The 27,068-nt window shown below is 52.0% G+C and overlaps 55 non-coding genes across 55 annotated transcripts; 11 read left to right on the forward strand and 44 right to left on the reverse strand.

The window, feature by feature from the left end:
- Nucleotides 1-681: 681 nt before the first annotated feature.
- On the reverse strand, nucleotides 682-754 carry Trnav-aac. Its single transcript has one exon. It is a non-coding gene; the product is annotated as a tRNA-Val (tRNA).
- A 256-nt stretch (nucleotides 755-1,010) lies between these two features.
- On the reverse strand, nucleotides 1,011-1,082 carry Trnae-uuc. The gene has a single exon. It is a non-coding gene; the product is annotated as a tRNA-Glu (tRNA).
- Nucleotides 1,083-1,538: 456 nt separating this feature from the next.
- Nucleotides 1,539-1,611, reverse strand: Trnam-cau. Its single transcript has one exon. It is a non-coding gene; the product is annotated as a tRNA-Met (tRNA).
- Nucleotides 1,612-1,907: 296 nt separating this feature from the next.
- On the reverse strand, nucleotides 1,908-1,978 carry Trnag-gcc. The gene has a single exon. It is a non-coding gene; the product is annotated as a tRNA-Gly (tRNA).
- A 336-nt stretch (nucleotides 1,979-2,314) lies between these two features.
- Trnag-ucc lies at nucleotides 2,315-2,386 on the forward strand. The gene has a single exon. It is a non-coding gene; the product is annotated as a tRNA-Gly (tRNA).
- A 754-nt stretch (nucleotides 2,387-3,140) lies between these two features.
- On the reverse strand, nucleotides 3,141-3,213 carry Trnav-aac. The gene has a single exon. It is a non-coding gene; the product is annotated as a tRNA-Val (tRNA).
- A 256-nt stretch (nucleotides 3,214-3,469) lies between these two features.
- On the reverse strand, nucleotides 3,470-3,541 carry Trnae-uuc. Its single transcript has one exon. It is a non-coding gene; the product is annotated as a tRNA-Glu (tRNA).
- Nucleotides 3,542-3,997: 456 nt separating this feature from the next.
- On the reverse strand, nucleotides 3,998-4,070 carry Trnam-cau. The gene has a single exon. It is a non-coding gene; the product is annotated as a tRNA-Met (tRNA).
- A 296-nt stretch (nucleotides 4,071-4,366) lies between these two features.
- On the reverse strand, nucleotides 4,367-4,437 carry Trnag-gcc. The gene has a single exon. It is a non-coding gene; the product is annotated as a tRNA-Gly (tRNA).
- Nucleotides 4,438-4,773: 336 nt separating this feature from the next.
- On the forward strand, nucleotides 4,774-4,845 carry Trnag-ucc. The gene has a single exon. It is a non-coding gene; the product is annotated as a tRNA-Gly (tRNA).
- A 754-nt stretch (nucleotides 4,846-5,599) lies between these two features.
- On the reverse strand, nucleotides 5,600-5,673 carry Trnav-aac. The gene has a single exon. It is a non-coding gene; the product is annotated as a tRNA-Val (tRNA).
- Nucleotides 5,674-5,929: 256 nt separating this feature from the next.
- Nucleotides 5,930-6,001, reverse strand: Trnae-uuc. Its single transcript has one exon. It is a non-coding gene; the product is annotated as a tRNA-Glu (tRNA).
- Nucleotides 6,002-6,457: 456 nt separating this feature from the next.
- Nucleotides 6,458-6,530, reverse strand: Trnam-cau. The gene has a single exon. It is a non-coding gene; the product is annotated as a tRNA-Met (tRNA).
- Nucleotides 6,531-6,826: 296 nt separating this feature from the next.
- Nucleotides 6,827-6,897, reverse strand: Trnag-gcc. The gene has a single exon. It is a non-coding gene; the product is annotated as a tRNA-Gly (tRNA).
- Nucleotides 6,898-7,233: 336 nt separating this feature from the next.
- Trnag-ucc lies at nucleotides 7,234-7,305 on the forward strand. Its single transcript has one exon. It is a non-coding gene; the product is annotated as a tRNA-Gly (tRNA).
- Nucleotides 7,306-8,058: 753 nt separating this feature from the next.
- On the reverse strand, nucleotides 8,059-8,131 carry Trnav-aac. The gene has a single exon. It is a non-coding gene; the product is annotated as a tRNA-Val (tRNA).
- A 256-nt stretch (nucleotides 8,132-8,387) lies between these two features.
- Trnae-uuc lies at nucleotides 8,388-8,459 on the reverse strand. The gene has a single exon. It is a non-coding gene; the product is annotated as a tRNA-Glu (tRNA).
- Nucleotides 8,460-8,915: 456 nt separating this feature from the next.
- Nucleotides 8,916-8,988, reverse strand: Trnam-cau. The gene has a single exon. It is a non-coding gene; the product is annotated as a tRNA-Met (tRNA).
- A 296-nt stretch (nucleotides 8,989-9,284) lies between these two features.
- Nucleotides 9,285-9,355, reverse strand: Trnag-gcc. The gene has a single exon. It is a non-coding gene; the product is annotated as a tRNA-Gly (tRNA).
- Nucleotides 9,356-9,691: 336 nt separating this feature from the next.
- Trnag-ucc lies at nucleotides 9,692-9,763 on the forward strand. The gene has a single exon. It is a non-coding gene; the product is annotated as a tRNA-Gly (tRNA).
- A 754-nt stretch (nucleotides 9,764-10,517) lies between these two features.
- Trnav-aac lies at nucleotides 10,518-10,590 on the reverse strand. Its single transcript has one exon. It is a non-coding gene; the product is annotated as a tRNA-Val (tRNA).
- Nucleotides 10,591-10,846: 256 nt separating this feature from the next.
- On the reverse strand, nucleotides 10,847-10,918 carry Trnae-uuc. The gene has a single exon. It is a non-coding gene; the product is annotated as a tRNA-Glu (tRNA).
- A 456-nt stretch (nucleotides 10,919-11,374) lies between these two features.
- On the reverse strand, nucleotides 11,375-11,447 carry Trnam-cau. Its single transcript has one exon. It is a non-coding gene; the product is annotated as a tRNA-Met (tRNA).
- Nucleotides 11,448-11,743: 296 nt separating this feature from the next.
- On the reverse strand, nucleotides 11,744-11,814 carry Trnag-gcc. Its single transcript has one exon. It is a non-coding gene; the product is annotated as a tRNA-Gly (tRNA).
- A 336-nt stretch (nucleotides 11,815-12,150) lies between these two features.
- Trnag-ucc lies at nucleotides 12,151-12,222 on the forward strand. The gene has a single exon. It is a non-coding gene; the product is annotated as a tRNA-Gly (tRNA).
- A 754-nt stretch (nucleotides 12,223-12,976) lies between these two features.
- Trnav-aac lies at nucleotides 12,977-13,049 on the reverse strand. Its single transcript has one exon. It is a non-coding gene; the product is annotated as a tRNA-Val (tRNA).
- A 256-nt stretch (nucleotides 13,050-13,305) lies between these two features.
- On the reverse strand, nucleotides 13,306-13,377 carry Trnae-uuc. The gene has a single exon. It is a non-coding gene; the product is annotated as a tRNA-Glu (tRNA).
- A 456-nt stretch (nucleotides 13,378-13,833) lies between these two features.
- Nucleotides 13,834-13,906, reverse strand: Trnam-cau. Its single transcript has one exon. It is a non-coding gene; the product is annotated as a tRNA-Met (tRNA).
- A 296-nt stretch (nucleotides 13,907-14,202) lies between these two features.
- Nucleotides 14,203-14,273, reverse strand: Trnag-gcc. The gene has a single exon. It is a non-coding gene; the product is annotated as a tRNA-Gly (tRNA).
- A 336-nt stretch (nucleotides 14,274-14,609) lies between these two features.
- Trnag-ucc lies at nucleotides 14,610-14,681 on the forward strand. Its single transcript has one exon. It is a non-coding gene; the product is annotated as a tRNA-Gly (tRNA).
- Nucleotides 14,682-15,435: 754 nt separating this feature from the next.
- Trnav-aac lies at nucleotides 15,436-15,508 on the reverse strand. The gene has a single exon. It is a non-coding gene; the product is annotated as a tRNA-Val (tRNA).
- A 256-nt stretch (nucleotides 15,509-15,764) lies between these two features.
- Nucleotides 15,765-15,836, reverse strand: Trnae-uuc. Its single transcript has one exon. It is a non-coding gene; the product is annotated as a tRNA-Glu (tRNA).
- Nucleotides 15,837-16,292: 456 nt separating this feature from the next.
- On the reverse strand, nucleotides 16,293-16,365 carry Trnam-cau. The gene has a single exon. It is a non-coding gene; the product is annotated as a tRNA-Met (tRNA).
- A 296-nt stretch (nucleotides 16,366-16,661) lies between these two features.
- Nucleotides 16,662-16,732, reverse strand: Trnag-gcc. The gene has a single exon. It is a non-coding gene; the product is annotated as a tRNA-Gly (tRNA).
- Nucleotides 16,733-17,068: 336 nt separating this feature from the next.
- Trnag-ucc lies at nucleotides 17,069-17,140 on the forward strand. Its single transcript has one exon. It is a non-coding gene; the product is annotated as a tRNA-Gly (tRNA).
- Nucleotides 17,141-17,894: 754 nt separating this feature from the next.
- Nucleotides 17,895-17,967, reverse strand: Trnav-aac. Its single transcript has one exon. It is a non-coding gene; the product is annotated as a tRNA-Val (tRNA).
- A 256-nt stretch (nucleotides 17,968-18,223) lies between these two features.
- Trnae-uuc lies at nucleotides 18,224-18,295 on the reverse strand. The gene has a single exon. It is a non-coding gene; the product is annotated as a tRNA-Glu (tRNA).
- A 456-nt stretch (nucleotides 18,296-18,751) lies between these two features.
- Nucleotides 18,752-18,824, reverse strand: Trnam-cau. Its single transcript has one exon. It is a non-coding gene; the product is annotated as a tRNA-Met (tRNA).
- Nucleotides 18,825-19,120: 296 nt separating this feature from the next.
- Nucleotides 19,121-19,191, reverse strand: Trnag-gcc. Its single transcript has one exon. It is a non-coding gene; the product is annotated as a tRNA-Gly (tRNA).
- A 336-nt stretch (nucleotides 19,192-19,527) lies between these two features.
- Trnag-ucc lies at nucleotides 19,528-19,599 on the forward strand. The gene has a single exon. It is a non-coding gene; the product is annotated as a tRNA-Gly (tRNA).
- Nucleotides 19,600-20,353: 754 nt separating this feature from the next.
- Trnav-aac lies at nucleotides 20,354-20,426 on the reverse strand. The gene has a single exon. It is a non-coding gene; the product is annotated as a tRNA-Val (tRNA).
- Nucleotides 20,427-20,682: 256 nt separating this feature from the next.
- On the reverse strand, nucleotides 20,683-20,754 carry Trnae-uuc. The gene has a single exon. It is a non-coding gene; the product is annotated as a tRNA-Glu (tRNA).
- A 456-nt stretch (nucleotides 20,755-21,210) lies between these two features.
- Nucleotides 21,211-21,283, reverse strand: Trnam-cau. Its single transcript has one exon. It is a non-coding gene; the product is annotated as a tRNA-Met (tRNA).
- Nucleotides 21,284-21,579: 296 nt separating this feature from the next.
- Trnag-gcc lies at nucleotides 21,580-21,650 on the reverse strand. Its single transcript has one exon. It is a non-coding gene; the product is annotated as a tRNA-Gly (tRNA).
- Nucleotides 21,651-21,986: 336 nt separating this feature from the next.
- Nucleotides 21,987-22,058, forward strand: Trnag-ucc. Its single transcript has one exon. It is a non-coding gene; the product is annotated as a tRNA-Gly (tRNA).
- Nucleotides 22,059-22,813: 755 nt separating this feature from the next.
- Nucleotides 22,814-22,886, reverse strand: Trnav-aac. The gene has a single exon. It is a non-coding gene; the product is annotated as a tRNA-Val (tRNA).
- A 256-nt stretch (nucleotides 22,887-23,142) lies between these two features.
- Nucleotides 23,143-23,214, reverse strand: Trnae-uuc. The gene has a single exon. It is a non-coding gene; the product is annotated as a tRNA-Glu (tRNA).
- Nucleotides 23,215-23,670: 456 nt separating this feature from the next.
- Nucleotides 23,671-23,743, reverse strand: Trnam-cau. Its single transcript has one exon. It is a non-coding gene; the product is annotated as a tRNA-Met (tRNA).
- A 296-nt stretch (nucleotides 23,744-24,039) lies between these two features.
- Nucleotides 24,040-24,110, reverse strand: Trnag-gcc. Its single transcript has one exon. It is a non-coding gene; the product is annotated as a tRNA-Gly (tRNA).
- A 336-nt stretch (nucleotides 24,111-24,446) lies between these two features.
- Trnag-ucc lies at nucleotides 24,447-24,518 on the forward strand. The gene has a single exon. It is a non-coding gene; the product is annotated as a tRNA-Gly (tRNA).
- Nucleotides 24,519-25,272: 754 nt separating this feature from the next.
- On the reverse strand, nucleotides 25,273-25,345 carry Trnav-aac. Its single transcript has one exon. It is a non-coding gene; the product is annotated as a tRNA-Val (tRNA).
- Nucleotides 25,346-25,601: 256 nt separating this feature from the next.
- Trnae-uuc lies at nucleotides 25,602-25,673 on the reverse strand. Its single transcript has one exon. It is a non-coding gene; the product is annotated as a tRNA-Glu (tRNA).
- A 456-nt stretch (nucleotides 25,674-26,129) lies between these two features.
- On the reverse strand, nucleotides 26,130-26,202 carry Trnam-cau. Its single transcript has one exon. It is a non-coding gene; the product is annotated as a tRNA-Met (tRNA).
- A 296-nt stretch (nucleotides 26,203-26,498) lies between these two features.
- On the reverse strand, nucleotides 26,499-26,569 carry Trnag-gcc. The gene has a single exon. It is a non-coding gene; the product is annotated as a tRNA-Gly (tRNA).
- Nucleotides 26,570-26,905: 336 nt separating this feature from the next.
- Trnag-ucc lies at nucleotides 26,906-26,977 on the forward strand. Its single transcript has one exon. It is a non-coding gene; the product is annotated as a tRNA-Gly (tRNA).
- Nucleotides 26,978-27,068: the final 91 nt, after the last annotated feature.

The following is a 27,068-nucleotide window of genomic DNA, read 5'->3' on the forward strand; positions in this document are numbered from 1 at the left end:
CGCTGCAGGCCACCCTATAGTGTGTGCGTCGATTCCCCTTGAGTCTCGACTTGTCTCGACTTTGCTCAGCTGACGCGAGAGCTGACGCTCTCCAATCGGCCTATATCAAGAGGACAAGCACGCGAAACGACTGAGAGAGGTATGGCGAGGCGGCCACCACATTACTTATGCCTCAAGTAAATACCTGCTGCCTGTTATCATGTATTGTCTGATGTCACATGTTCTGTCAGACAAATTCAGTTTTATTACTGGTACATTCCTTTTTTTTTTTTTTTTTTTTTCTTTGTTGAAAATTTTACAACACGCTCCTTCATTTCACTGTGGCCGCACGGCGCGACTTGGCATACCGAAAGGCATAACGTGGCGCCAGTGCCCTTGACCGAATAGCGCTGCAGCTCCGAAACCGAAGAGGAAAGAGAAATACGAACTGAAACTGTCGGCAGTGCCCAGTGTTCGCAGGCGGTCACCCGCCCAAGCACTGACAACGCCCAGCTTCGCGCAGTAGCGGTGATCGGACGAGAAACTGTGTGTTCACCGTGCTGTGACCAGTGAAGTGTTTTAGCGCGTCCCGACAAGCCGCGTTCTGGTCCCCTATCAGCTCCCACACAATGTGACGATTTCTTTGTTACCATACTTCCCCGCCGAAATCGGCGTTGCCTTTTTGAAAGAGTGAAATCGTAGTGGCCCGTGGGGGATCGAACCCACGACCTTCCCGTTGTTAGCACGACGCTCTAACCGACTGAGCTAACGGGCCTCGGTGCAGACAGTCTTTCATCGCTTCGCGGTAATTGCTCTGCGTATTGCCATGTAACATTTCTATGGTAGCAGTCCAACAGTGGACCAGCGTCTCTTCTCCCTTTATTCCGCTGCTCGTAGTAATTTCATTGCGTGCCCGTTTCTCTCGACTGTTTTCAGCTGACGTTTATGAACCAGTAGCTATAATGCGAGGAGGACGTGAAACAGCCTTTCGCAGGGTCAAAACTTGTCGTGACTTTTGCCGAAAAATTCCGTTCCGGTACCGGGAATCGAACCCGGGCCTCCTGGGTGAAAGCCAGGTATCCTAGCCACTAGACCACACCGGACGCGCACATTTTCTTCGGGGTTTACACCCGGTCCACTCGCTTTCCGTGTCGCACGTTCCCTGTTTGCGAGCATCTTTTCGCGCGCCCATGGCGAGGCGCGCATGGCAAAAGTCACAATCCATTGCTTTATGCCTCGTTGTTACAGGGGTAGGAGGAAAAGCAAAGCTGTAAGTAGTAATATTTATTTACTTATTTCGCAAGTAAATACCTGCTGCCTGTCATCATACAGCAGGTCATACATTGTGGGACTTTACACGTTATATCGTACGAAATTCAGTTTTATTACTAGTACTTTTTTCCTTGAAAATTTTACATAAGAACTGCAAGTAGTAATAACGGGAAGTAAACATTATCACGCTGAGTCGTTGAAGCCTTGAGGATAACAAAGTACAAAGTGTTCCGCTCCTTCGCAAACCCCAGAGCCGTCGATTTAGCTGTGGACGAAAGTAAATTAAATGCCCCGGGTGAGGATCGAACTCACGACCTTAAGATTATGAGACTTACGCGCTGCCTACTGCGCTACCGAGGCAGGCGATCGCCACGCCTTCTGGAATCTCGGTAAGTACCAAATACCGGTGGTAGAGAGTCTGCACTTCGTGGCTCATTTTTTTTCTGTTGCTACACGTGCATTCCCGGCGCGACAGGCAACTTGCGATGCTAGGCCGACGCCAGTATGTACAATAGCGCACAACAGTCCAAACGAGCAGTCGTGCGCGCTGCATGTTCGGTTATTCCCACACGGATATCCCGCGGTTCATTCTCATGGCTCACGCAGTTCGAGTGCGAAAGACACGCAGCACCACTATCGGAGAAAAAACAAAATGATGCATCGGCCGGGAATCGAACCCGGGCCGCCCGCGTGGCAGGCGAGCATTCTACCACTGAACCACCGATGCTCAGCTAGTTCACAGCTTCCTGGTGCTTTCCGCGGCAGACGTCTGAGGGGAAAGTGGGACTGCCGTCCAGCGCCGTCGCATCCTCTCGAGAGAATGCTACACACGCTGAATCCTGAACTGCACTGCACTGCTTAAAAATGACGCCCGAACGCGATCGCCTAAGTACTCTTGCGGCGCACGTGCGCGACGACTCTTGCCAAAGGACGCGAAATGTGCGTAGAGACGCTGTCTGGATGCGCTCGCCTACCCCGTAATGCGCCTACAGCTACGACCACCTTGAGCCGCCGCCGACAGGCGGGAAGCAGACACAGCGCGGCGTGCGCGGACGGAAACCGTGCGGTGGTGGTGTAATGGTCAGCATAGTTGCCTTCCAAGCAGTTGATCCGGGTTCGATTCCCGGCCACCGCAGCCGGCTTTTACTTTTGCGTATGAGTACTTTTGCCACGCGTCTTTAAATTAATCTTTCTTTCGCCCTCTTACTCGCTGCAGGCCACCCTATAGTGTGTGCGTCGATTCCCCTTGAGTCTCGACTTGTCTCGACTTTGCTCAGCTGACGCGAGAGCTGACGCTCTCCAATCGGCCTATATCAAGAGGACAAGCACGCGAAACGACTGAGAGAGGTATGGCGAGGCGGCCACCACATTACTTATGCCTCAAGTAAATACCTGCTGCCTGTTATCATGTATTGTCTGATGTCACATGTTCTGTCAGACAAATTCAGTTTTATTACTGGTACATTCCTTTTTTTTTTTTTTTTTTTTTCTTTGTTGAAAATTTTACAACACGCTCCTTCATTTCACTGTGGCCGCACGGCGCGACTTGGCATACCGAAAGGCATAACGTGGCGCCAGTGCCCTTGACCGAATAGCGCTGCAGCTCCGAAACCGAAGAGGAAAGAGAAATACGAACTGAAACTGTCGGCAGTGCCCAGTGTTCGCAGGCGGTCACCCGCCCAAGCACTGACAACGCCCAGCTTCGCGCAGTAGCGGTGATCGGACGAGAAACTGTGTGTTCACCGTGCTGTGACCAGTGAAGTGTTTTAGCGCGTCCCGACAAGCCGCGTTCTGGTCCCCTATCAGCTCCCACACAATGTGACGATTTCTTTGTTACCATACTTCCCCGCCGAAATCGGCGTTGCCTTTTTGAAAGAGTGAAATCGTAGTGGCCCGTGGGGGATCGAACCCACGACCTTCCCGTTGTTAGCACGACGCTCTAACCGACTGAGCTAACGGGCCTCGGTGCAGACAGTCTTTCATCGCTTCGCGGTAATTGCTCTGCGTATTGCCATGTAACATTTCTATGGTAGCAGTCCAACAGTGGACCAGCGTCTCTTCTCCCTTTATTCCGCTGCTCGTAGTAATTTCATTGCGTGCCCGTTTCTCTCGACTGTTTTCAGCTGACGTTTATGAACCAGTAGCTATAATGCGAGGAGGACGTGAAACAGCCTTTCGCAGGGTCAAAACTTGTCGTGACTTTTGCCGAAAAATTCCGTTCCGGTACCGGGAATCGAACCCGGGCCTCCTGGGTGAAAGCCAGGTATCCTAGCCACTAGACCACACCGGACGCGCACATTTTCTTCGGGGTTTACACCCGGTCCACTCGCTTTCCGTGTCGCACGTTCCCTGTTTGCGAGCATCTTTTCGCGCGCCCATGGCGAGGCGCGCATGGCAAAAGTCACAATCCATTGCTTTATGCCTCGTTGTTACAGGGGTAGGAGGAAAAGCAAAGCTGTAAGTAGTAATATTTATTTACTTATTTCGCAAGTAAATACCTGCTGCCTGTCATCATACAGCAGGTCATACATTGTGGGACTTTACACGTTATATCGTACGAAATTCAGTTTTATTACTAGTACTTTTTTCCTTGAAAATTTTACATAAGAACTGCAAGTAGTAATAACGGGAAGTAAACATTATCACGCTGAGTCGTTGAAGCCTTGAGGATAACAAAGTACAAAGTGTTCCGCTCCTTCGCAAACCCCAGAGCCGTCGATTTAGCTGTGGACGAAAGTAAATTAAATGCCCCGGGTGAGGATCGAACTTACGACCTTAAGATTATGAGACTTACGCGCTGCCTACTGCGCTACCGAGGCAGGCGATCGCCACGCCTTCTGGAATCTCGGTAAGTACCAAATACCGGTGGTAGAGAGTCTGCACTTCGTGGCTCATTTTTTTTCTGTTGCTACACGTGCATTCCCGGCGCGACAGGCAACTTGCGATGCTAGGCCGACGCCAGTATGTACAATAGCGCACAACAGTCCAAACGAGCAGTCGTGCGCGCTGCATGTTCGGTTATTCCCACACGGATATCCCGCGGTTCATTCTCATGGCTCACGCAGTTCGAGTGCGAAAGACACGCAGCACCACTATCGGAGAAAAAACAAAATGATGCATCGGCCGGGAATCGAACCCGGGCCGCCCGCGTGGCAGGCGAGCATTCTACCACTGAACCACCGATGCTCAGCTAGTTCACAGCTTCCTGGTGCTTTCCGCGGCAGACGTCTGAGGGGAAAGTGGGACTGCCGTCCAGCGCCGTCGCATCCTCTCGAGAGAATGCTACACACGCTGAATCCTGAACTGCACTGCACTGCTTAAAAATGACGCCCGAACGCGATCGCCTAAGTACTCTTGCGGCGCACGTGCGCGACGACTCTTGCCAAAGGACGCGAAATGTGCGTAGAGACGCTGTCTGGATGCGCTCGCCTACCCCGTAATGCGCCTACAGCTACGACCACCTTGAGCCGCCGCCGACAGGCGGGAAGCAGACACAGCGCGGCGTGCGCGGACGGAAACCGTGCGGTGGTGGTGTAATGGTCAGCATAGTTGCCTTCCAAGCAGTTGATCCGGGTTCGATTCCCGGCCACCGCAGCCGGCTTTTACTTTTGCGTATGAGTACTTTTGCCACGCGTCTTTAAATTAATCTTTCTTTCGCCCTCTTACTCGCTGCAGGCCACCCTATAGTGTGTGCGTCGATTCCCCTTGAGTCTCGACTTGTCTCGACTTTGCTCAGCTGACGCGAGAGCTGACGCTCTCCAATCGGCCTATATCAAGAGGACAAGCACGCGAAACGACTGAGAGAGGTATGGCGAGGCGGCCACCACATTACTTATGCCTCAAGTAAATACCTGCTGCCTGTTATCATGTATTGTCTGATGTCACATGTTCTGTCAGACAAATTCAGTTTTATTACTGGTACATTCCTTTTTTTTTTTTTTTTTTTTTCTTTGTTGAAAATTTTACAACACGCTCCTTCATTTCACTGTGGCCGCACGGCGCGACTTGGCATACCGAAAGGCATAACGTGGCGCCAGTGCCCTTGACCGAATAGCGCTGCAGCTCCGAAACCGAAGAGGAAAGAGAAATACGAACTGAAACTGTCGGCAGTGCCCAGTGTTCGCAGGCGGTCACCCGCCCAAGCACTGACAACGCCCAGCTTCGCGCAGTAGCGGTGATCGGACGAGAAACTGTGTGTTCACCGTGCTGTGACCAGTGAAGTGTTTTAGCGCGTCCCGACAAGCCGCGTTCTGGTCCCCTATCAGCTCCCACACAATGTGACGATTTCTTTGTTACCATACTTCCCCGCCGAAATCGGCGTTGCCTTTTTGGAAGAGTGAAATCGTAGTGGCCCGTGGGGGGATCGAACCCACGACCTTCCCGTTGTTAGCACGACGCTCTAACCGACTGAGCTAACGGGCCTCGGTGCAGACAGTCTTTCATCGCTTCGCGGTAATTGCTCTGCGTATTGCCATGTAACATTTCTATGGTAGCAGTCCAACAGTGGACCAGCGTCTCTTCTCCCTTTATTCCGCTGCTCGTAGTAATTTCATTGCGTGCCCGTTTCTCTCGACTGTTTTCAGCTGACGTTTATGAACCAGTAGCTATAATGCGAGGAGGACGTGAAACAGCCTTTCGCAGGGTCAAAACTTGTCGTGACTTTTGCCGAAAAATTCCGTTCCGGTACCGGGAATCGAACCCGGGCCTCCTGGGTGAAAGCCAGGTATCCTAGCCACTAGACCACACCGGACGCGCACATTTTCTTCGGGGTTTACACCCGGTCCACTCGCTTTCCGTGTCGCACGTTCCCTGTTTGCGAGCATCTTTTCGCGCGCCCATGGCGAGGCGCGCATGGCAAAAGTCACAATCCATTGCTTTATGCCTCGTTGTTACAGGGGTAGGAGGAAAAGCAAAGCTGTAAGTAGTAATATTTATTTACTTATTTCGCAAGTAAATACCTGCTGCCTGTCATCATACAGCAGGTCATACATTGTGGGACTTTACACGTTATATCGTACGAAATTCAGTTTTATTACTAGTACTTTTTTCCTTGAAAATTTTACATAAGAACTGCAAGTAGTAATAACGGGAAGTAAACATTATCACGCTGAGTCGTTGAAGCCTTGAGGATAACAAAGTACAAAGTGTTCCGCTCCTTCGCAAACCCCAGAGCCGTCGATTTAGCTGTGGACGAAAGTAAATTAAATGCCCCGGGTGAGGATCGAACTCACGACCTTAAGATTATGAGACTTACGCGCTGCCTACTGCGCTACCGAGGCAGGCGATCGCCACGCCTTCTGGAATCTCGGTAAGTACCAAATACCGGTGGTAGAGAGTCTGCACTTCGTGGCTCATTTTTTTTCTGTTGCTACACGTGCATTCCCGGCGCGACAGGCAACTTGCGATGCTAGGCCGACGCCAGTATGTACAATAGCGCACAACAGTCCAAACGAGCAGTCGTGCGCGCTGCATGTTCGGTTATTCCCACACGGATATCCCGCGGTTCATTCTCATGGCTCACGCAGTTCGAGTGCGAAAGACACGCAGCACCACTATCGGAGAAAAAACAAAATGATGCATCGGCCGGGAATCGAACCCGGGCCGCCCGCGTGGCAGGCGAGCATTCTACCACTGAACCACCGATGCTCAGCTAGTTCACAGCTTCCTGGTGCTTTCCGCGGCAGACGTCTGAGGGGAAAGTGGGACTGCCGTCCAGCGCCGTCGCATCCTCTCGAGAGAATGCTACACACGCTGAATCCTGAACTGCACTGCACTGCTTAAAAATGACGCCCGAACGCGATCGCCTAAGTACTCTTGCGGCGCACGTGCGCGACGACTCTTGCCAAAGGACGCGAAATGTGCGTAGAGACGCTGTCTGGATGCGCTCGCCTACCCCGTAATGCGCCTACAGCTACGACCACCTTGAGCCGCCGCCGACAGGCGGGAAGCAGACACAGCGCGGCGTGCGCGGACGGAAACCGTGCGGTGGTGGTGTAATGGTCAGCATAGTTGCCTTCCAAGCAGTTGATCCGGGTTCGATTCCCGGCCACCGCAGCCGGCTTTTACTTTTGCGTATGAGTACTTTTGCCACGCGTCTTTAAATTAATCTTTCTTTCGCCCTCTTACTCGCTGCAGGCCACCCTATAGTGTGTGCGTCGATTCCCCTTGAGTCTCGACTTGTCTCGACTTTGCTCAGCTGACGCGAGAGCTGACGCTCTCCAATCGGCCTATATCAAGAGGACAAGCACGCGAAACGACTGAGAGAGGTATGGCGAGGCGGCCACCACATTACTTATGCCTCAAGTAAATACCTGCTGCCTGTTATCATGTATTGTCTGATGTCACATGTTCTGTCAGACAAATTCAGTTTTATTACTGGTACATTCCTTTTTTTTTTTTTTTTTTTTCTTTGTTGAAAATTTTACAACACGCTCCTTCATTTCACTGTGGCCGCACGGCGCGACTTGGCATACCGAAAGGCATAACGTGGCGCCAGTGCCCTTGACCGAATAGCGCTGCAGCTCCGAAACCGAAGAGGAAAGAGAAATACGAACTGAAACTGTCGGCAGTGCCCAGTGTTCGCAGGCGGTCACCCGCCCAAGCACTGACAACGCCCAGCTTCGCGCAGTAGCGGTGATCGGACGAGAAACTGTGTGTTCACCGTGCTGTGACCAGTGAAGTGTTTTAGCGCGTCCCGACAAGCCGCGTTCTGGTCCCCTATCAGCTCCCACACAATGTGACGATTTCTTTGTTACCATACTTCCCCGCCGAAATCGGCGTTGCCTTTTTGAAAGAGTGAAATCGTAGTGGCCCGTGGGGGATCGAACCCACGACCTTCCCGTTGTTAGCACGACGCTCTAACCGACTGAGCTAACGGGCCTCGGTGCAGACAGTCTTTCATCGCTTCGCGGTAATTGCTCTGCGTATTGCCATGTAACATTTCTATGGTAGCAGTCCAACAGTGGACCAGCGTCTCTTCTCCCTTTATTCCGCTGCTCGTAGTAATTTCATTGCGTGCCCGTTTCTCTCGACTGTTTTCAGCTGACGTTTATGAACCAGTAGCTATAATGCGAGGAGGACGTGAAACAGCCTTTCGCAGGGTCAAAACTTGTCGTGACTTTTGCCGAAAAATTCCGTTCCGGTACCGGGAATCGAACCCGGGCCTCCTGGGTGAAAGCCAGGTATCCTAGCCACTAGACCACACCGGACGCGCACATTTTCTTCGGGGTTTACACCCGGTCCACTCGCTTTCCGTGTCGCACGTTCCCTGTTTGCGAGCATCTTTTCGCGCGCCCATGGCGAGGCGCGCATGGCAAAAGTCACAATCCATTGCTTTATGCCTCGTTGTTACAGGGGTAGGAGGAAAAGCAAAGCTGTAAGTAGTAATATTTATTTACTTATTTCGCAAGTAAATACCTGCTGCCTGTCATCATACAGCAGGTCATACATTGTGGGACTTTACACGTTATATCGTACGAAATTCAGTTTTATTACTAGTACTTTTTTCCTTGAAAATTTTACATAAGAACTGCAAGTAGTAATAACGGGAAGTAAACATTATCACGCTGAGTCGTTGAAGCCTTGAGGATAACAAAGTACAAAGTGTTCCGCTCCTTCGCAAACCCCAGAGCCGTCGATTTAGCTGTGGACGAAAGTAAATTAAATGCCCCGGGTGAGGATCGAACTCACGACCTTAAGATTATGAGACTTACGCGCTGCCTACTGCGCTACCGAGGCAGGCGATCGCCACGCCTTCTGGAATCTCGGTAAGTACCAAATACCGGTGGTAGAGAGTCTGCACTTCGTGGCTCATTTTTTTTCTGTTGCTACACGTGCATTCCCGGCGCGACAGGCAACTTGCGATGCTAGGCCGACGCCAGTATGTACAATAGCGCACAACAGTCCAAACGAGCAGTCGTGCGCGCTGCATGTTCGGTTATTCCCACACGGATATCCCGCGGTTCATTCTCATGGCTCACGCAGTTCGAGTGCGAAAGACACGCAGCACCACTATCGGAGAAAAAACAAAATGATGCATCGGCCGGGAATCGAACCCGGGCCGCCCGCGTGGCAGGCGAGCATTCTACCACTGAACCACCGATGCTCAGCTAGTTCACAGCTTCCTGGTGCTTTCCGCGGCAGACGTCTGAGGGGAAAGTGGGACTGCCGTCCAGCGCCGTCGCATCCTCTCGAGAGAATGCTACACACGCTGAATCCTGAACTGCACTGCACTGCTTAAAAATGACGCCCGAACGCGATCGCCTAAGTACTCTTGCGGCGCACGTGCGCGACGACTCTTGCCAAAGGACGCGAAATGTGCGTAGAGACGCTGTCTGGATGCGCTCGCCTACCCCGTAATGCGCCTACAGCTACGACCACCTTGAGCCGCCGCCGACAGGCGGGAAGCAGACACAGCGCGGCGTGCGCGGACGGAAACCGTGCGGTGGTGGTGTAATGGTCAGCATAGTTGCCTTCCAAGCAGTTGATCCGGGTTCGATTCCCGGCCACCGCAGCCGGCTTTTACTTTTGCGTATGAGTACTTTTGCCACGCGTCTTTAAATTAATCTTTCTTTCGCCCTCTTACTCGCTGCAGGCCACCCTATAGTGTGTGCGTCGATTCCCCTTGAGTCTCGACTTGTCTCGACTTTGCTCAGCTGACGCGAGAGCTGACGCTCTCCAATCGGCCTATATCAAGAGGACAAGCACGCGAAACGACTGAGAGAGGTATGGCGAGGCGGCCACCACATTACTTATGCCTCAAGTAAATACCTGCTGCCTGTTATCATGTATTGTCTGATGTCACATGTTCTGTCAGACAAATTCAGTTTTATTACTGGTACATTCCTTTTTTTTTTTTTTTTTTTTTCTTTGTTGAAAATTTTACAACACGCTCCTTCATTTCACTGTGGCCGCACGGCGCGACTTGGCATACCGAAAGGCATAACGTGGCGCCAGTGCCCTTGACCGAATAGCGCTGCAGCTCCGAAACCGAAGAGGAAAGAGAAATACGAACTGAAACTGTCGGCAGTGCCCAGTGTTCGCAGGCGGTCACCCGCCCAAGCACTGACAACGCCCAGCTTCGCGCAGTAGCGGTGATCGGACGAGAAACTGTGTGTTCACCGTGCTGTGACCAGTGAAGTGTTTTAGCGCGTCCCGACAAGCCGCGTTCTGGTCCCCTATCAGCTCCCACACAATGTGACGATTTCTTTGTTACCATACTTCCCCGCCGAAATCGGCGTTGCCTTTTTGAAAGAGTGAAATCGTAGTGGCCCGTGGGGGATCGAACCCACGACCTTCCCGTTGTTAGCACGACGCTCTAACCGACTGAGCTAACGGGCCTCGGTGCAGACAGTCTTTCATCGCTTCGCGGTAATTGCTCTGCGTATTGCCATGTAACATTTCTATGGTAGCAGTCCAACAGTGGACCAGCGTCTCTTCTCCCTTTATTCCGCTGCTCGTAGTAATTTCATTGCGTGCCCGTTTCTCTCGACTGTTTTCAGCTGACGTTTATGAACCAGTAGCTATAATGCGAGGAGGACGTGAAACAGCCTTTCGCAGGGTCAAAACTTGTCGTGACTTTTGCCGAAAAATTCCGTTCCGGTACCGGGAATCGAACCCGGGCCTCCTGGGTGAAAGCCAGGTATCCTAGCCACTAGACCACACCGGACGCGCACATTTTCTTCGGGGTTTACACCCGGTCCACTCGCTTTCCGTGTCGCACGTTCCCTGTTTGCGAGCATCTTTTCGCGCGCCCATGGCGAGGCGCGCATGGCAAAAGTCACAATCCATTGCTTTATGCCTCGTTGTTACAGGGGTAGGAGGAAAAGCAAAGCTGTAAGTAGTAATATTTATTTACTTATTTCGCAAGTAAATACCTGCTGCCTGTCATCATACAGCAGGTCATACATTGTGGGACTTTACACGTTATATCGTACGAAATTCAGTTTTATTACTAGTACTTTTTTCCTTGAAAATTTTACATAAGAACTGCAAGTAGTAATAACGGGAAGTAAACATTATCACGCTGAGTCGTTGAAGCCTTGAGGATAACAAAGTACAAAGTGTTCCGCTCCTTCGCAAACCCCAGAGCCGTCGATTTAGCTGTGGACGAAAGTAAATTAAATGCCCCGGGTGAGGATCGAACTCACGACCTTAAGATTATGAGACTTACGCGCTGCCTACTGCGCTACCGAGGCAGGCGATCGCCACGCCTTCTGGAATCTCGGTAAGTACCAAATACCGGTGGTAGAGAGTCTGCACTTCGTGGCTCATTTTTTTTCTGTTGCTACACGTGCATTCCCGGCGCGACAGGCAACTTGCGATGCTAGGCCGACGCCAGTATGTACAATAGCGCACAACAGTCCAAACGAGCAGTCGTGCGCGCTGCATGTTCGGTTATTCCCACACGGATATCCCGCGGTTCATTCTCATGGCTCACGCAGTTCGAGTGCGAAAGACACGCAGCACCACTATCGGAGAAAAAACAAAATGATGCATCGGCCGGGAATCGAACCCGGGCCGCCCGCGTGGCAGGCGAGCATTCTACCACTGAACCACCGATGCTCAGCTAGTTCACAGCTTCCTGGTGCTTTCCGCGGCAGACGTCTGAGGGGAAAGTGGGACTGCCGTCCAGCGCCGTCGCATCCTCTCGAGAGAATGCTACACACGCTGAATCCTGAACTGCACTGCACTGCTTAAAAATGACGCCCGAACGCGATCGCCTAAGTACTCTTGCGGCGCACGTGCGCGACGACTCTTGCCAAAGGACGCGAAATGTGCGTAGAGACGCTGTCTGGATGCGCTCGCCTACCCCGTAATGCGCCTACAGCTACGACCACCTTGAGCCGCCGCCGACAGGCGGGAAGCAGACACAGCGCGGCGTGCGCGGACGGAAACCGTGCGGTGGTGGTGTAATGGTCAGCATAGTTGCCTTCCAAGCAGTTGATCCGGGTTCGATTCCCGGCCACCGCAGCCGGCTTTTACTTTTGCGTATGAGTACTTTTGCCACGCGTCTTTAAATTAATCTTTCTTTCGCCCTCTTACTCGCTGCAGGCCACCCTATAGTGTGTGCGTCGATTCCCCTTGAGTCTCGACTTGTCTCGACTTTGCTCAGCTGACGCGAGAGCTGACGCTCTCCAATCGGCCTATATCAAGAGGACAAGCACGCGAAACGACTGAGAGAGGTATGGCGAGGCGGCCACCACATTACTTATGCCTCAAGTAAATACCTGCTGCCTGTTATCATGTATTGTCTGATGTCACATGTTCTGTCAGACAAATTCAGTTTTATTACTGGTACATTCCTTTTTTTTTTTTTTTTTTTTTCTTTGTTGAAAATTTTACAACACGCTCCTTCATTTCACTGTGGCCGCACGGCGCGACTTGGCATACCGAAAGGCATAACGTGGCGCCAGTGCCCTTGACCGAATAGCGCTGCAGCTCCGAAACCGAAGAGGAAAGAGAAATACGAACTGAAACTGTCGGCAGTGCCCAGTGTTCGCAGGCGGTCACCCGCCCAAGCACTGACAACGCCCAGCTTCGCGCAGTAGCGGTGATCGGACGAGAAACTGTGTGTTCACCGTGCTGTGACCAGTGAAGTGTTTTAGCGCGTCCCGACAAGCCGCGTTCTGGTCCCCTATCAGCTCCCACACAATGTGACGATTTCTTTGTTACCATACTTCCCCGCCGAAATCGGCGTTGCCTTTTTGAAAGAGTGAAATCGTAGTGGCCCGTGGGGGATCGAACCCACGACCTTCCCGTTGTTAGCACGACGCTCTAACCGACTGAGCTAACGGGCCTCGGTGCAGACAGTCTTTCATCGCTTCGCGGTAATTGCTCTGCGTATTGCCATGTAACATTTCTATGGTAGCAGTCCAACAGTGGACCAGCGTCTCTTCTCCCTTTATTCCGCTGCTCGTAGTAATTTCATTGCGTGCCCGTTTCTCTCGACTGTTTTCAGCTGACGTTTATGAACCAGTAGCTATAATGCGAGGAGGACGTGAAACAGCCTTTCGCAGGGTCAAAACTTGTCGTGACTTTTGCCGAAAAATTCCGTTCCGGTACCGGGAATCGAACCCGGGCCTCCTGGGTGAACGCCAGGTATCCTAGCCACTAGACCACACCGGACGCGCACATTTTCTTCGGGGTTTACACCCGGTCCACTCGCTTTCCGTGTCGCACGTTCCCTGTTTGCGAGCATCTTTTCGCGCGCCCATGGCGAGGCGCGCATGGCAAAAGTCACAATCCATTGCTTTATGCCTCGTTGTTACAGGGGTAGGAGGAAAAGCAAAGCTGTAAGTAGTAATATTTATTTACTTATTTCGCAAGTAAATACCTGCTGCCTGTCATCATACAGCAGGTCATACATTGTGGGACTTTACACGTTATATCGTACGAAATTCAGTTTTATTACTAGTACTTTTTTCCTTGAAAATTTTACATAAGAACTGCAAGTAGTAATAACGGGAAGTAAACATTATCACGCTGAGTCGTTGAAGCCTTGAGGATAACAAAGTACAAAGTGTTCCGCTCCTTCGCAAACCCCAGAGCCGTCGATTTAGCTGTGGACGAAAGTAAATTAAATGCCCCGGGTGAGGATCGAACTCACGACCTTAAGATTATGAGACTTACGCGCTGCCTACTGCGCTACCGAGGCAGGCGATCGCCACGCCTTCTGGAATCTCGGTAAGTACCAAATACCGGTGGTAGAGAGTCTGCACTTCGTGGCTCATTTTTTTTCTGTTGCTACACGTGCATTCCCGGCGCGACAGGCAACTTGCGATGCTAGGCCGACGCCAGTATGTACAATAGCGCACAACAGTCCAAACGAGCAGTCGTGCGCGCTGCATGTTCGGTTATTCCCACACGGATATCCCGCGGTTCATTCTCATGGCTCACGCAGTTCGAGTGCGAAAGACACGCAGCACCACTATCGGAGAAAAAACAAAATGATGCATCGGCCGGGAATCGAACCCGGGCCGCCCGCGTGGCAGGCGAGCATTCTACCACTGAACCACCGATGCTCAGCTAGTTCACAGCTTCCTGGTGCTTTCCGCGGCAGACGTCTGAGGGGAAAGTGGGACTGCCGTCCAGCGCCGTCGCATCCTCTCGAGAGAATGCTACACACGCTGAATCCTGAACTGCACTGCACTGCTTAAAAATGACGCCCGAACGCGATCGCCTAAGTACTCTTGCGGCGCACGTGCGCGACGACTCTTGCCAAAGGACGCGAAATGTGCGTAGAGACGCTGTCTGGATGCGCTCGCCTACCCCGTAATGCGCCTACAGCTACGACCACCTTGAGCCGCCGCCGACAGGCGGGAAGCAGACACAGCGCGGCGTGCGCGGACGGAAACCGTGCGGTGGTGGTGTAATGGTCAGCATAGTTGCCTTCCAAGCAGTTGATCCGGGTTCGATTCCCGGCCACCGCAGCCGGCTTTTACTTTTGCGTATGAGTACTTTTGCCACGCGTCTTTAAATTAATCTTTCTTTCGCCCTCTTACTCGCTGCAGGCCACCCTATAGTGTGTGCGTCGATTCCCCTTGAGTCTCGACTTGTCTCGACTTTGCTCAGCTGACGCGAGAGCTGACGCTCTCCAATCGGCCTATATCAAGAGGACAAGCACGCGAAACGACTGAGAGAGGTATGGCGAGGCGGCCACCACATTACTTATGCCTCAAGTAAATACCTGCTGCCTGTTATCATGTATTGTCTGATGTCACATGTTCTGTCAGACAAATTCAGTTTTATTACTGGTACATTCCTTTTTTTTTTTTTTTTTTTTTCTTTGTTGAAAATTTTACAACACGCTCCTTCATTTCACTGTGGCCGCACGGCGCGACTTGGCATACCGAAAGGCATAACGTGGCGCCAGTGCCCTTGACCGAATAGCGCTGCAGCTCCGAAACCGAAGAGGAAAGAGAAATACGAACTGAAACTGTCGGCAGTGCCCAGTGTTCGCAGGCGGTCACCCGCCCAAGCACTGACAACGCCCAGCTTCGCGCAGTAGCGGTGATCGGACGAGAAACTGTGTGTTCACCGTGCTGTGACCAGTGAAGTGTTTTAGCGCGTCCCGACAAGCCGCGTTCTGGTCCCCTATCAGCTCCCACACAATGTGACGATTTCTTTGTTACCATACTTCCCCGCCGAAATCGGCGTTGCCTTTTTGAAAGAGTGAAATCGTAGTGGCCCGTGGGGGATCGAACCCACGACCTTCCCGTTGTTAGCACGACGCTCTAACCGACTGAGCTAACGGGCCTCGGTGCAGACAGTCTTTCATCGCTTCGCGGTAATTGCTCTGCGTATTGCCATGTAACATTTCTATGGTAGCAGTCCAACAGTGGACCAGCGTCTCTTCTCCCTTTATTCCGCTGCTCGTAGTAATTTCATTGCGTGCCCGTTTCTCTCGACTGTTTTCAGCTGACGTTTATGAACCAGTAGCTATAATGCGAGGAGGACGTGAAACAGCCTTTCGCAGGGTCAAAACTTGTCGTGACTTTTGCCGAAAAATTCCGTTCCGGTACCGGGAATCGAACCCGGGCCTCCTGGGTGAAAGCCAGGTATCCTAGCCACTAGACCACACCGGACGCGCACATTTTCTTCGGGGTTTACACCCGGTCCACTCGCTTTCCGTGTCGCACGTTCCCTGTTTGCGAGCATCTTTTCGCGCGCCCATGGCGAGGCGCGCATGGCAAAAGTCACAATCCATTGCTTTATGCCTCGTTGTTACAGGGGTAGGAGGAAAAGCAAAGCTGTAAGTAGTAATATTTATTTACTTATTTCGCAAGTAAATACCTGCTGCCTGTCATCATACAGCAGGTCATACATTGTGGGACTTTACACGTTATATCGTACGAAATTCAGTTTTATTACTAGTACTTTTTTCCTTGAAAATTTTACATAAGAACTGCAAGTAGTAATAACGGGAAGTAAACATTATCACGCTGAGTCGTTGAAGCCTTGAGGATAACAAAGTACAAAGTGTTCCGCTCCTTCGCAAACCCCAGAGCCGTCGATTTAGCTGTGGACGAAAGTAAATTAAATGCCCCGGGTGAGGATCGAACTCACGACCTTAAGATTATGAGACTTACGCGCTGCCTACTGCGCTACCGAGGCAGGCGATCGCCACGCCTTCTGGAATCTCGGTAAGTACCAAATACCGGTGGTAGAGAGTCTGCACTTCGTGGCTCATTTTTTTTCTGTTGCTACACGTGCATTCCCGGCGCGACAGGCAACTTGCGATGCTAGGCCGACGCCAGTATGTACAATAGCGCACAACAGTCCAAACGAGCAGTCGTGCGCGCTGCATGTTCGGTTATTCCCACACGGATATCCCGCGGTTCATTCTCATGGCTCACGCAGTTCGAGTGCGAAAGACACGCAGCACCACTATCGGAGAAAAAACAAAATGATGCATCGGCCGGGAATCGAACCCGGGCCGCCCGCGTGGCAGGCGAGCATTCTACCACTGAACCACCGATGCTCAGCTAGTTCACAGCTTCCTGGTGCTTTCCGCGGCAGACGTCTGAGGGGAAAGTGGGACTGCCGTCCAGCGCCGTCGCATCCTCTCGAGAGAATGCTACACACGCTGAATCCTGAACTGCACTGCACTGCTTAAAAATGACGCCCGAACGCGATCGCCTAAGTACTCTTGCGGCGCACGTGCGCGACGACTCTTGCCAAAGGACGCGAAATGTGCGTAGAGACGCTGTCTGGATGCGCTCGCCTACCCCGTAATGCGCCTACAGCTACGACCACCTTGAGCCGCCGCCGACAGGCGGGAAGCAGACACAGCGCGGCGTGCGCGGACGGAAACCGTGCGGTGGTGGTGTAATGGTCAGCATAGTTGCCTTCCAAGCAGTTGATCCGGGTTCGATTCCCGGCCACCGCAGCCGGCTTTTACTTTTGCGTATGAGTACTTTTGCCACGCGTCTTTAAATTAATCTTTCTTTCGCCCTCTTACTCGCTGCAGGCCACCCTATAGTGTGTGCGTCGATTCCCCTTGAGTCTCGACTTGTCTCGACTTTGCTCAGCTGACGCGAGAGCTGACGCTCTCCAATCGGCCTATATCAAGAGGACAAGCACGCGAAACGACTGAGAGAGGTATGGCGAGGCGGCCACCACATTACTTATGCCTCAAGTAAATACCTGCTGCCTGTTATCATGTATTGTCTGATGTCACATGTTCTGTCAGACAAATTCAGTTTTATTACTGGTACATTCCTTTTTTTTTTTTTTTTTTTTTCTTTGTTGAAAATTTTACAACACGCTCCTTCATTTCACTGTGGCCGCACGGCGCGACTTGGCATACCGAAAGGCATAACGTGGCGCCAGTGCCCTTGACCGAATAGCGCTGCAGCTCCGAAACCGAAGAGGAAAGAGAAATACGAACTGAAACTGTCGGCAGTGCCCAGTGTTCGCAGGCGGTCACCCGCCCAAGCACTGACAACGCCCAGCTTCGCGCAGTAGCGGTGATCGGACGAGAAACTGTGTGTTCACCGTGCTGTGACCAGTGAAGTGTTTTAGCGCGTCCCGACAAGCCGCGTTCTGGTCCCCTATCAGCTCCCACACAATGTGACGATTTCTTTGTTACCATACTTCCCCGCCGAAATCGGCGTTGCCTTTTTGAAAGAGTGAAATCGTAGTGGCCCGTGGGGGATCGAACCCACGACCTTCCCGTTGTTAGCACGACGCTCTAACCGACTGAGCTAACGGGCCTCGGTGCAGACAGTCTTTCATCGCTTCGCGGTAATTGCTCTGCGTATTGCCATGTAACATTTCTATGGTAGCAGTCCAACAGTGGACCAGCGTCTCTTCTCCCTTTATTCCGCTGCTCGTAGTAATTTCATTGCGTGCCCGTTTCTCTCGACTGTTTTCAGCTGACGTTTATGAACCAGTAGCTATAATGCGAGGAGGACGTGAAACAGCCTTTCGCAGGGTCAAAACTTGTCGTGACTTTTGCCGAAAAATTCCGTTCCGGTACCGGGAATCGAACCCGGGCCTCCTGGGTGAAAGCCAGGTATCCTAGCCACTAGACCACACCGGACGCGCACATTTTCTTCGGGGTTTACACCCGGTCCACTCGCTTTCCGTGTCGCACGTTCCCTGTTTGCGAGCATCTTTTCGCGCGCCCATGGCGAGGCGCGCATGGCAAAAGTCACAATCCATTGCTTTATGCCTCGTTGTTACAGGGGTAGGAGGAAAAGCAAAGCTGTAAGTAGTAATATTTATTTACTTATTTCGCAAGTAAATACCTGCTGCCTGTCATCATACAGCAGGTCATACATTGTGGGACTTTACACGTTATATCGTACGAAATTCAGTTTTATTACTAGTACTTTTTTCCTTGAAAATTTTACATAAGAACTGCAAGTAGTAATAACGGGAAGTAAACATTATCACGCTGAGTCGTTGAAGCCTTGAGGATAACAAAGTACAAAGTGTTCCGCTCCTTCGCAAACCCCAGAGCCGTCGATTTAGCTGTGGACGAAAGTAAATTAAATGCCCCGGGTGAGGATCGAACTCACGACCTTAAGATTATGAGACTTACGCGCTGCCTACTGCGCTACCGAGGCAGGCGATCGCCACGCCTTCTGGAATCTCGGTAAGTACCAAATACCGGTGGTAGAGAGTCTGCACTTCGTGGCTCATTTTTTTTCTGTTGCTACACGTGCATTCCCGGCGCGACAGGCAACTTGCGATGCTAGGCCGACGCCAGTATGTACAATAGCGCACAACAGTCCAAACGAGCAGTCGTGCGCGCTGCATGTTCGGTTATTCCCACACGGATATCCCGCGGTTCATTCTCATGGCTCACGCAGTTCGAGTGCGAAAGACACGCAGCACCACTATCGGAGAAAAAACAAAATGATGCATCGGCCGGGAATCGAACCCGGGCCGCCCGCGTGGCAGGCGAGCATTCTACCACTGAACCACCGATGCTCAGCTAGTTCACAGCTTCCTGGTGCTTTCCGCGGCAGACGTCTGAGGGGAAAGTGGGACTGCCGTCCAGCGCCGTCGCATCCTCTCGAGAGAATGCTACACACGCTGAATCCTGAACTGCACTGCACTGCTTAAAAATGACGCCCGAACGCGATCGCCTAAGTACTCTTGCGGCGCACGTGCGCGACGACTCTTGCCAAAGGACGCGAAATGTGCGTAGAGACGCTGTCTGGATGCGCTCGCCTACCCCGTAATGCGCCTACAGCTACGACCACCTTGAGCCGCCGCCGACAGGCGGGAAGCAGACACAGCGCGGCGTGCGCGGACGGAAACCGTGCGGTGGTGGTGTAATGGTCAGCATAGTTGCCTTCCAAGCAGTTGATCCGGGTTCGATTCCCGGCCACCGCAGCCGGCTTTTACTTTTGCGTATGAGTACTTTTGCCACGCGTCTTTAAATTAATCTTTCTTTCGCCCTCTTACTCGCTGCAGGCCACCCTATAGTGTGTGCGTCGATTCCCCTTGAGTCTCGACTTGTCTCGACTTTGCTCAGCTGACGCGAGAGCTGACGCTCTCCAATCGGCCTATATCAAGAGGACAAGCACGCGAAACGACTGAGAGAGGTATGGCGAGGCGGCCACCACATTACTTATGCCTCAAGTAAATACCTGCTGCCTGTTATCATGTATTGTCTGATGTCACATGTTCTGTCAGACAAATTCAGTTTTATTACTGGTACATTCCTTTTTTTTTTTTTTTTTTTTTCTTTGTTGAAAATTTTACAACACGCTCCTTCATTTCACTGTGGCCGCACGGCGCGACTTGGCATACCGAAAGGCATAACGTGGCGCCAGTGCCCTTGACCGAATAGCGCTGCAGCTCCGAAACCGAAGAGGAAAGAGAAATACGAACTGAAACTGTCGGCAGTGCCCAGTGTTCGCAGGCGGTCACCCGCCCAAGCACTGACAACGCCCAGCTTCGCGCAGTAGCGGTGATCGGACGAGAAACTGTGTGTTCACCGTGCTGTGACCAGTGAAGTGTTTTAGCGCGTCCCGACAAGCCGCGTTCTGGTCCCCTATCAGCTCCCACACAATGTGACGATTTCTTTGTTACCATACTTCCCCGCCGAAATCGGCGTTGCCTTTTTGAAAGAGTGAAATCGTAGTGGCCCGTGGGGGATCGAACCCACGACCTTCCCGTTGTTAGCACGACGCTCTAACCGACTGAGCTAACGGGCCTCGGTGCAGACAGTCTTTCATCGCTTCGCGGTAATTGCTCTGCGTATTGCCATGTAACATTTCTATGGTAGCAGTCCAACAGTGGACCAGCGTCTCTTCTCCCTTTATTCCGCTGCTCGTAGTAATTTCATTGCGTGCCCGTTTCTCTCGACTGTTTTCAGCTGACGTTTATGAACCAGTAGCTATAATGCGAGGAGGACGTGAAACAGCCTTTCGCAGGGTCAAAACTTGTCGTGACTTTTGCCGAAAAATTCCGTTCCGGTACCGGGAATCGAACCCGGGCCTCCTGGGTGAAAGCCAGGTATCCTAGCCACTAGACCACACCGGACGCGCACATTTTCTTCGGGGTTTACACCCGGTCCACTCGCTTTCCGTGTCGCACGTTCCCTGTTTGCGAGCATCTTTTCGCGCGCCCATGGCGAGGCGCGCATGGCAAAAGTCACAATCCATTGCTTTATGCCTCGTTGTTACAGGGGTAGGAGGAAAAGCAAAGCTGTAAGTAGTAATATTTATTTACTTATTTCGCAAGTAAATACCTGCTGCCTGTCATCATACAGCAGGTCATACATTGTGGGACTTTACACGTTATATCGTACGAAATTCAGTTTTATTACTAGTACTTTTTTCCTTGAAAATTTTACATAAGAACTGCAAGTAGTAATAACGGGAAGTAAACATTATCACGCTGAGTCGTTGAAGCCTTGAGGATAACAAAGTACAAAGTGTTCCGCTCCTTCGCAAACCCCAGAGCCGTCGATTTAGCTGTGGACGAAAGTAAATTAAATGCCCCGGGTGAGGATCGAACTCACGACCTTAAGATTATGAGACTTACGCGCTGCCTACTGCGCTACCGAGGCAGGCGATCGCCACGCCTTCTGGAATCTCGGTAAGTACCAAATACCGGTGGTAGAGAGTCTGCACTTCGTGGCTCATTTTTTTTCTGTTGCTACACGTGCATTCCCGGCGCGACAGGCAACTTGCGATGCTAGGCCGACGCCAGTATGTACAATAGCGCACAACAGTCCAAACGAGCAGTCGTGCGCGCTGCATGTTCGGTTATTCCCACACGGATATCCCGCGGTTCATTCTCATGGCTCACGCAGTTCGAGTGCGAAAGACACGCAGCACCACTATCGGAGAAAAAACAAAATGATGCATCGGCCGGGAATCGAACCCGGGCCGCCCGCGTGGCAGGCGAGCATTCTACCACTGAACCACCGATGCTCAGCTAGTTCACAGCTTCCTGGTGCTTTCCGCGGCAGACGTCTGAGGGGAAAGTGGGACTGCCGTCCAGCGCCGTCGCATCCTCTCGAGAGAATGCTACACACGCTGAATCCTGAACTGCACTGCACTGCTTAAAAATGACGCCCGAACGCGATCGCCTAAGTACTCTTGCGGCGCACGTGCGCGACGACTCTTGCCAAAGGACGCGAAATGTGCGTAGAGACGCTGTCTGGATGCGCTCGCCTACCCCGTAATGCGCCTACAGCTACGACCACCTTGAGCCGCCGCCGACAGGCGGGAAGCAGACACAGCGCGGCGTGCGCGGACGGAAACCGTGCGGTGGTGGTGTAATGGTCAGCATAGTTGCCTTCCAAGCAGTTGATCCGGGTTCGATTCCCGGCCACCGCAGCCGGCTTTTACTTTTGCGTATGAGTACTTTTGCCACGCGTCTTTAAATTAATCTTTCTTTCGCCCTCTTACTCGCTGCAGGCCACCCTATAGTGTGTGCGTCGATTCCCCTTGAGTCTCGACTTGTCTCGACTTTGCTCAGCTGACGCGAGAGCTGACGCTCTCCAATCGGCCTATATCAAGAGGACAAGCACGCGAAACGACTGAGAGAGGTATGGCGAGGCGGCCACCACATTACTTATGCCTCAAGTAAATACCTGCTGCCTGTTATCATGTATTGTCTGATGTCACATGTTCTGTCAGACAAATTCAGTTTTATTACTGGTACATTCCTTTTTTTTTTTTTTTTTTTTTTCTTTGTTGAAAATTTTACAACACGCTCCTTCATTTCACTGTGGCCGCACGGCGCGACTTGGCATACCGAAAGGCATAACGTGGCGCCAGTGCCCTTGACCGAATAGCGCTGCAGCTCCGAAACCGAAGAGGAAAGAGAAATACGAACTGAAACTGTCGGCAGTGCCCAGTGTTCGCAGGCGGTCACCCGCCCAAGCACTGACAACGCCCAGCTTCGCGCAGTAGCGGTGATCGGACGAGAAACTGTGTGTTCACCGTGCTGTGACCAGTGAAGTGTTTTAGCGCGTCCCGACAAGCCGCGTTCTGGTCCCCTATCAGCTCCCACACAATGTGACGATTTCTTTGTTACCATACTTCCCCGCCGAAATCGGCGTTGCCTTTTTGAAAGAGTGAAATCGTAGTGGCCCGTGGGGGATCGAACCCACGACCTTCCCGTTGTTAGCACGACGCTCTAACCGACTGAGCTAACGGGCCTCGGTGCAGACAGTCTTTCATCGCTTCGCGGTAATTGCTCTGCGTATTGCCATGTAACATTTCTATGGTAGCAGTCCAACAGTGGACCAGCGTCTCTTCTCCCTTTATTCCGCTGCTCGTAGTAATTTCATTGCGTGCCCGTTTCTCTCGACTGTTTTCAGCTGACGTTTATGAACCAGTAGCTATAATGCGAGGAGGACGTGAAACAGCCTTTCGCAGGGTCAAAACTTGTCGTGACTTTTGCCGAAAAATTCCGTTCCGGTACCGGGAATCGAACCCGGGCCTCCTGGGTGAAAGCCAGGTATCCTAGCCACTAGACCACACCGGACGCGCACATTTTCTTCGGGGTTTACACCCGGTCCACTCGCTTTCCGTGTCGCACGTTCCCTGTTTGCGAGCATCTTTTCGCGCGCCCATGGCGAGGCGCGCATGGCAAAAGTCACAATCCATTGCTTTATGCCTCGTTGTTACAGGGGTAGGAGGAAAAGCAAAGCTGTAAGTAGTAATATTTATTTACTTATTTCGCAAGTAAATACCTGCTGCCTGTCATCATACAGCAGGTCATACATTGTGGGACTTTACACGTTATATCGTACGAAATTCAGTTTTATTACTAGTACTTTTTTCCTTGAAAATTTTACATAAGAACTGCAAGTAGTAATAACGGGAAGTAAACATTATCACGCTGAGTCGTTGAAGCCTTGAGGATAACAAAGTACAAAGTGTTCCGCTCCTTCGCAAACCCCAGAGCCGTCGATTTAGCTGTGGACGAAAGTAAATTAAATGCCCCGGGTGAGGATCGAACTCACGACCTTAAGATTATGAGACTTACGCGCTGCCTACTGCGCTACCGAGGCAGGCGATCGCCACGCCTTCTGGAATCTCGGTAAGTACCAAATACCGGTGGTAGAGAGTCTGCACTTCGTGGCTCATTTTTTTTCTGTTGCTACACGTGCATTCCCGGCGCGACAGGCAACTTGCGATGCTAGGCCGACGCCAGTATGTACAATAGCGCACAACAGTCCAAACGAGCAGTCGTGCGCGCTGCATGTTCGGTTATTCCCACACGGATATCCCGCGGTTCATTCTCATGGCTCACGCAGTTCGAGTGCGAAAGACACGCAGCACCACTATCGGAGAAAAAACAAAATGATGCATCGGCCGGGAATCGAACCCGGGCCGCCCGCGTGGCAGGCGAGCATTCTACCACTGAACCACCGATGCTCAGCTAGTTCACAGCTTCCTGGTGCTTTCCGCGGCAGACGTCTGAGGGGAAAGTGGGACTGCCGTCCAGCGCCGTCGCATCCTCTCGAGAGAATGCTACACACGCTGAATCCTGAACTGCACTGCACTGCTTAAAAATGACGCCCGAACGCGATCGCCTAAGTACTCTTGCGGCGCACGTGCGCGACGACTCTTGCCAAAGGACGCGAAATGTGCGTAGAGACGCTGTCTGGATGCGCTCGCCTACCCCGTAATGCGCCTACAGCTACGACCACCTTGAGCCGCCGCCGACAGGCGGGAAGCAGACACAGCGCGGCGTGCGCGGACGGAAACCGTGCGGTGGTGGTGTAATGGTCAGCATAGTTGCCTTCCAAGCAGTTGATCCGGGTTCGATTCCCGGCCACCGCAGCCGGCTTTTACTTTTGCGTATGAGTACTTTTGCCACGCGTCTTTAAATTAATCTTTCTTTCGCCCTCTTACTCGCTGCAGGCCACCCTATAGTGTGTGCGTCGATTCCCCTTGAGTCTCGACTTGTCTCGACTTTGCTCAGCTGACGCGAGAGCTGACGCTCTCCAATCGGCCTATATCAAGAGGACAAGCACGCGAAACGACTGAGAGAGGTATGGCGAGGCGGCCACCACATTACTTATGCCTCAAGTAAATACCTGCTGCCTGTTATCATGTATTGTCTGATGTCACATGTTCTGTCAGACAAATTCAGTTTTATTACTGGTACATTCCTTTTTTTTTTTTTTTTTTTTTCTTTGTTGAAAATTTTACAACACGCTCCTTCATTTCACTGTGGCCGCACGGCGCGACTTGGCATACCGAAAGGCATAACGTGGCGCCAGTGCCCTTGACCGAATAGCGCTGCAGCTCCGAAACCGAAGAGGAAAGAGAAATACGAACTGAAACTGTCGGCAGTGCCCAGTGTTCGCAGGCGGTCACCCGCCCAAGCACTGACAACGCCCAGCTTCGCGCAGTAGCGGTGATCGGACGAGAAACTGTGTGTTCACCGTGCTGTGACCAGTGAAGTGTTTTAGCGCGTCCCGACAAGCCGCGTTCTGGTCCCCTATCAGCTCCCACACAATGTGACGATTTCTTTGTTACCATACTTCCCCGCCGAAATCGGCGTTGCCTTTTTGAAAGAGTGAAATCGTAGTGGCCCGTGGGGGATCGAACCCACGACCTTCCCGTTGTTAGCACGACGCTCTAACCGACTGAGCTAACGGGCCTCGGTGCAGACAGTCTTTCATCGCTTCGCGGTAATTGCTCTGCGTATTGCCATGTAACATTTCTATGGTAGCAGTCCAACAGTGGACCAGCGTCTCTTCTCCCTTTATTCCGCTGCTCGTAGTAATTTCATTGCGTGCCCGTTTCTCTCGACTGTTTTCAGCTGACGTTTATGAACCAGTAGCTATAATGCGAGGAGGACGTGAAACAGCCTTTCGCAGGGTCAAAACTTGTCGTGACTTTTGCCGAAAAATTCCGTTCCGGTACCGGGAATCGAACCCGGGCCTCCTGGGTGAAAGCCAGGTATCCTAGCCACTAGACCACACCGGACGCGCACATTTTCTTCGGGGTTTACACCCGGTCCACTCGCTTTCCGTGTCGCACGTTCCCTGTTTGCGAGCATCTTTTCGCGCGCCCATGGCGAGGCGCGCATGGCAAAAGTCACAATCCATTGCTTTATGCCTCGTTGTTACAGGGGTAGGAGGAAAAGCAAAGCTGTAAGTAGTAATATTTATTTACTTATTTCGCAAGTAAATACCTGCTGCCTGTCATCATACAGCAGGTCATACATTGTGGGACTTTACACGTTATATCGTACGAAATTCAGTTTTATTACTAGTACTTTTTTCCTTGAAAATTTTACATAAGAACTGCAAGTAGTAATAACGGGAAGTAAACATTATCACGCTGAGTCGTTGAAGCCTTGAGGATAACAAAGTACAAAGTGTTCCGCTCCTTCGCAAACCCCAGAGCCGTCGATTTAGCTGTGGACGAAAGTAAATTAAATGCCCCGGGTGAGGATCGAACTCACGACCTTAAGATTATGAGACTTACGCGCTGCCTACTGCGCTACCGAGGCAGGCGATCGCCACGCCTTCTGGAATCTCGGTAAGTACCAAATACCGGTGGTAGAGAGTCTGCACTTCGTGGCTCATTTTTTTTCTGTTGCTACACGTGCATTCCCGGCGCGACAGGCAACTTGCGATGCTAGGCCGACGCCAGTATGTACAATAGCGCACAACAGTCCAAACGAGCAGTCGTGCGCGCTGCATGTTCGGTTATTCCCACACGGATATCCCGCGGTTCATTCTCATGGCTCACGCAGTTCGAGTGCGAAAGACACGCAGCACCACTATCGGAGAAAAAACAAAATGATGCATCGGCCGGGAATCGAACCCGGGCCGCCCGCGTGGCAGGCGAGCATTCTACCACTGAACCACCGATGCTCAGCTAGTTCACAGCTTCCTGGTGCTTTCCGCGGCAGACGTCTGAGGGGAAAGTGGGACTGCCGTCCAGCGCCGTCGCATCCTCTCGAGAGAATGCTACACACGCTGAATCCTGAACTGCACTGCACTGCTTAAAAATGACGCCCGAACGCGATCGCCTAAGTACTCTTGCGGCGCACGTGCGCGACGACTCTTGCCAAAGGACGCGAAATGTGCGTAGAGACGCTGTCTGGATGCGCTCGCCTACCCCGTAATGCGCCTACAGCTACGACCACCTTGAGCCGCCGCCGACAGGCGGGAAGCAGACACAGCGCGGCGTGCGCGGACGGAAACCGTGCGGTGGTGGTGTAATGGTCAGCATAGTTGCCTTCCAAGCAGTTGATCCGGGTTCGATTCCCGGCCACCGCAGCCGGCTTTTACTTTTGCGTATGAGTACTTTTGCCACGCGTCTTTAAATTAATCTTTCTTTCGCCCTCTTACTCGCTGCAGGCCACCCTAT

This window comes from Schistocerca piceifrons, chromosome 2, assembly GCF_021461385.2.
Source record: "Schistocerca piceifrons isolate TAMUIC-IGC-003096 chromosome 2, iqSchPice1.1, whole genome shotgun sequence".
NCBI lineage: Eukaryota > Metazoa > Arthropoda > Insecta > Orthoptera > Acrididae > Schistocerca > Schistocerca piceifrons.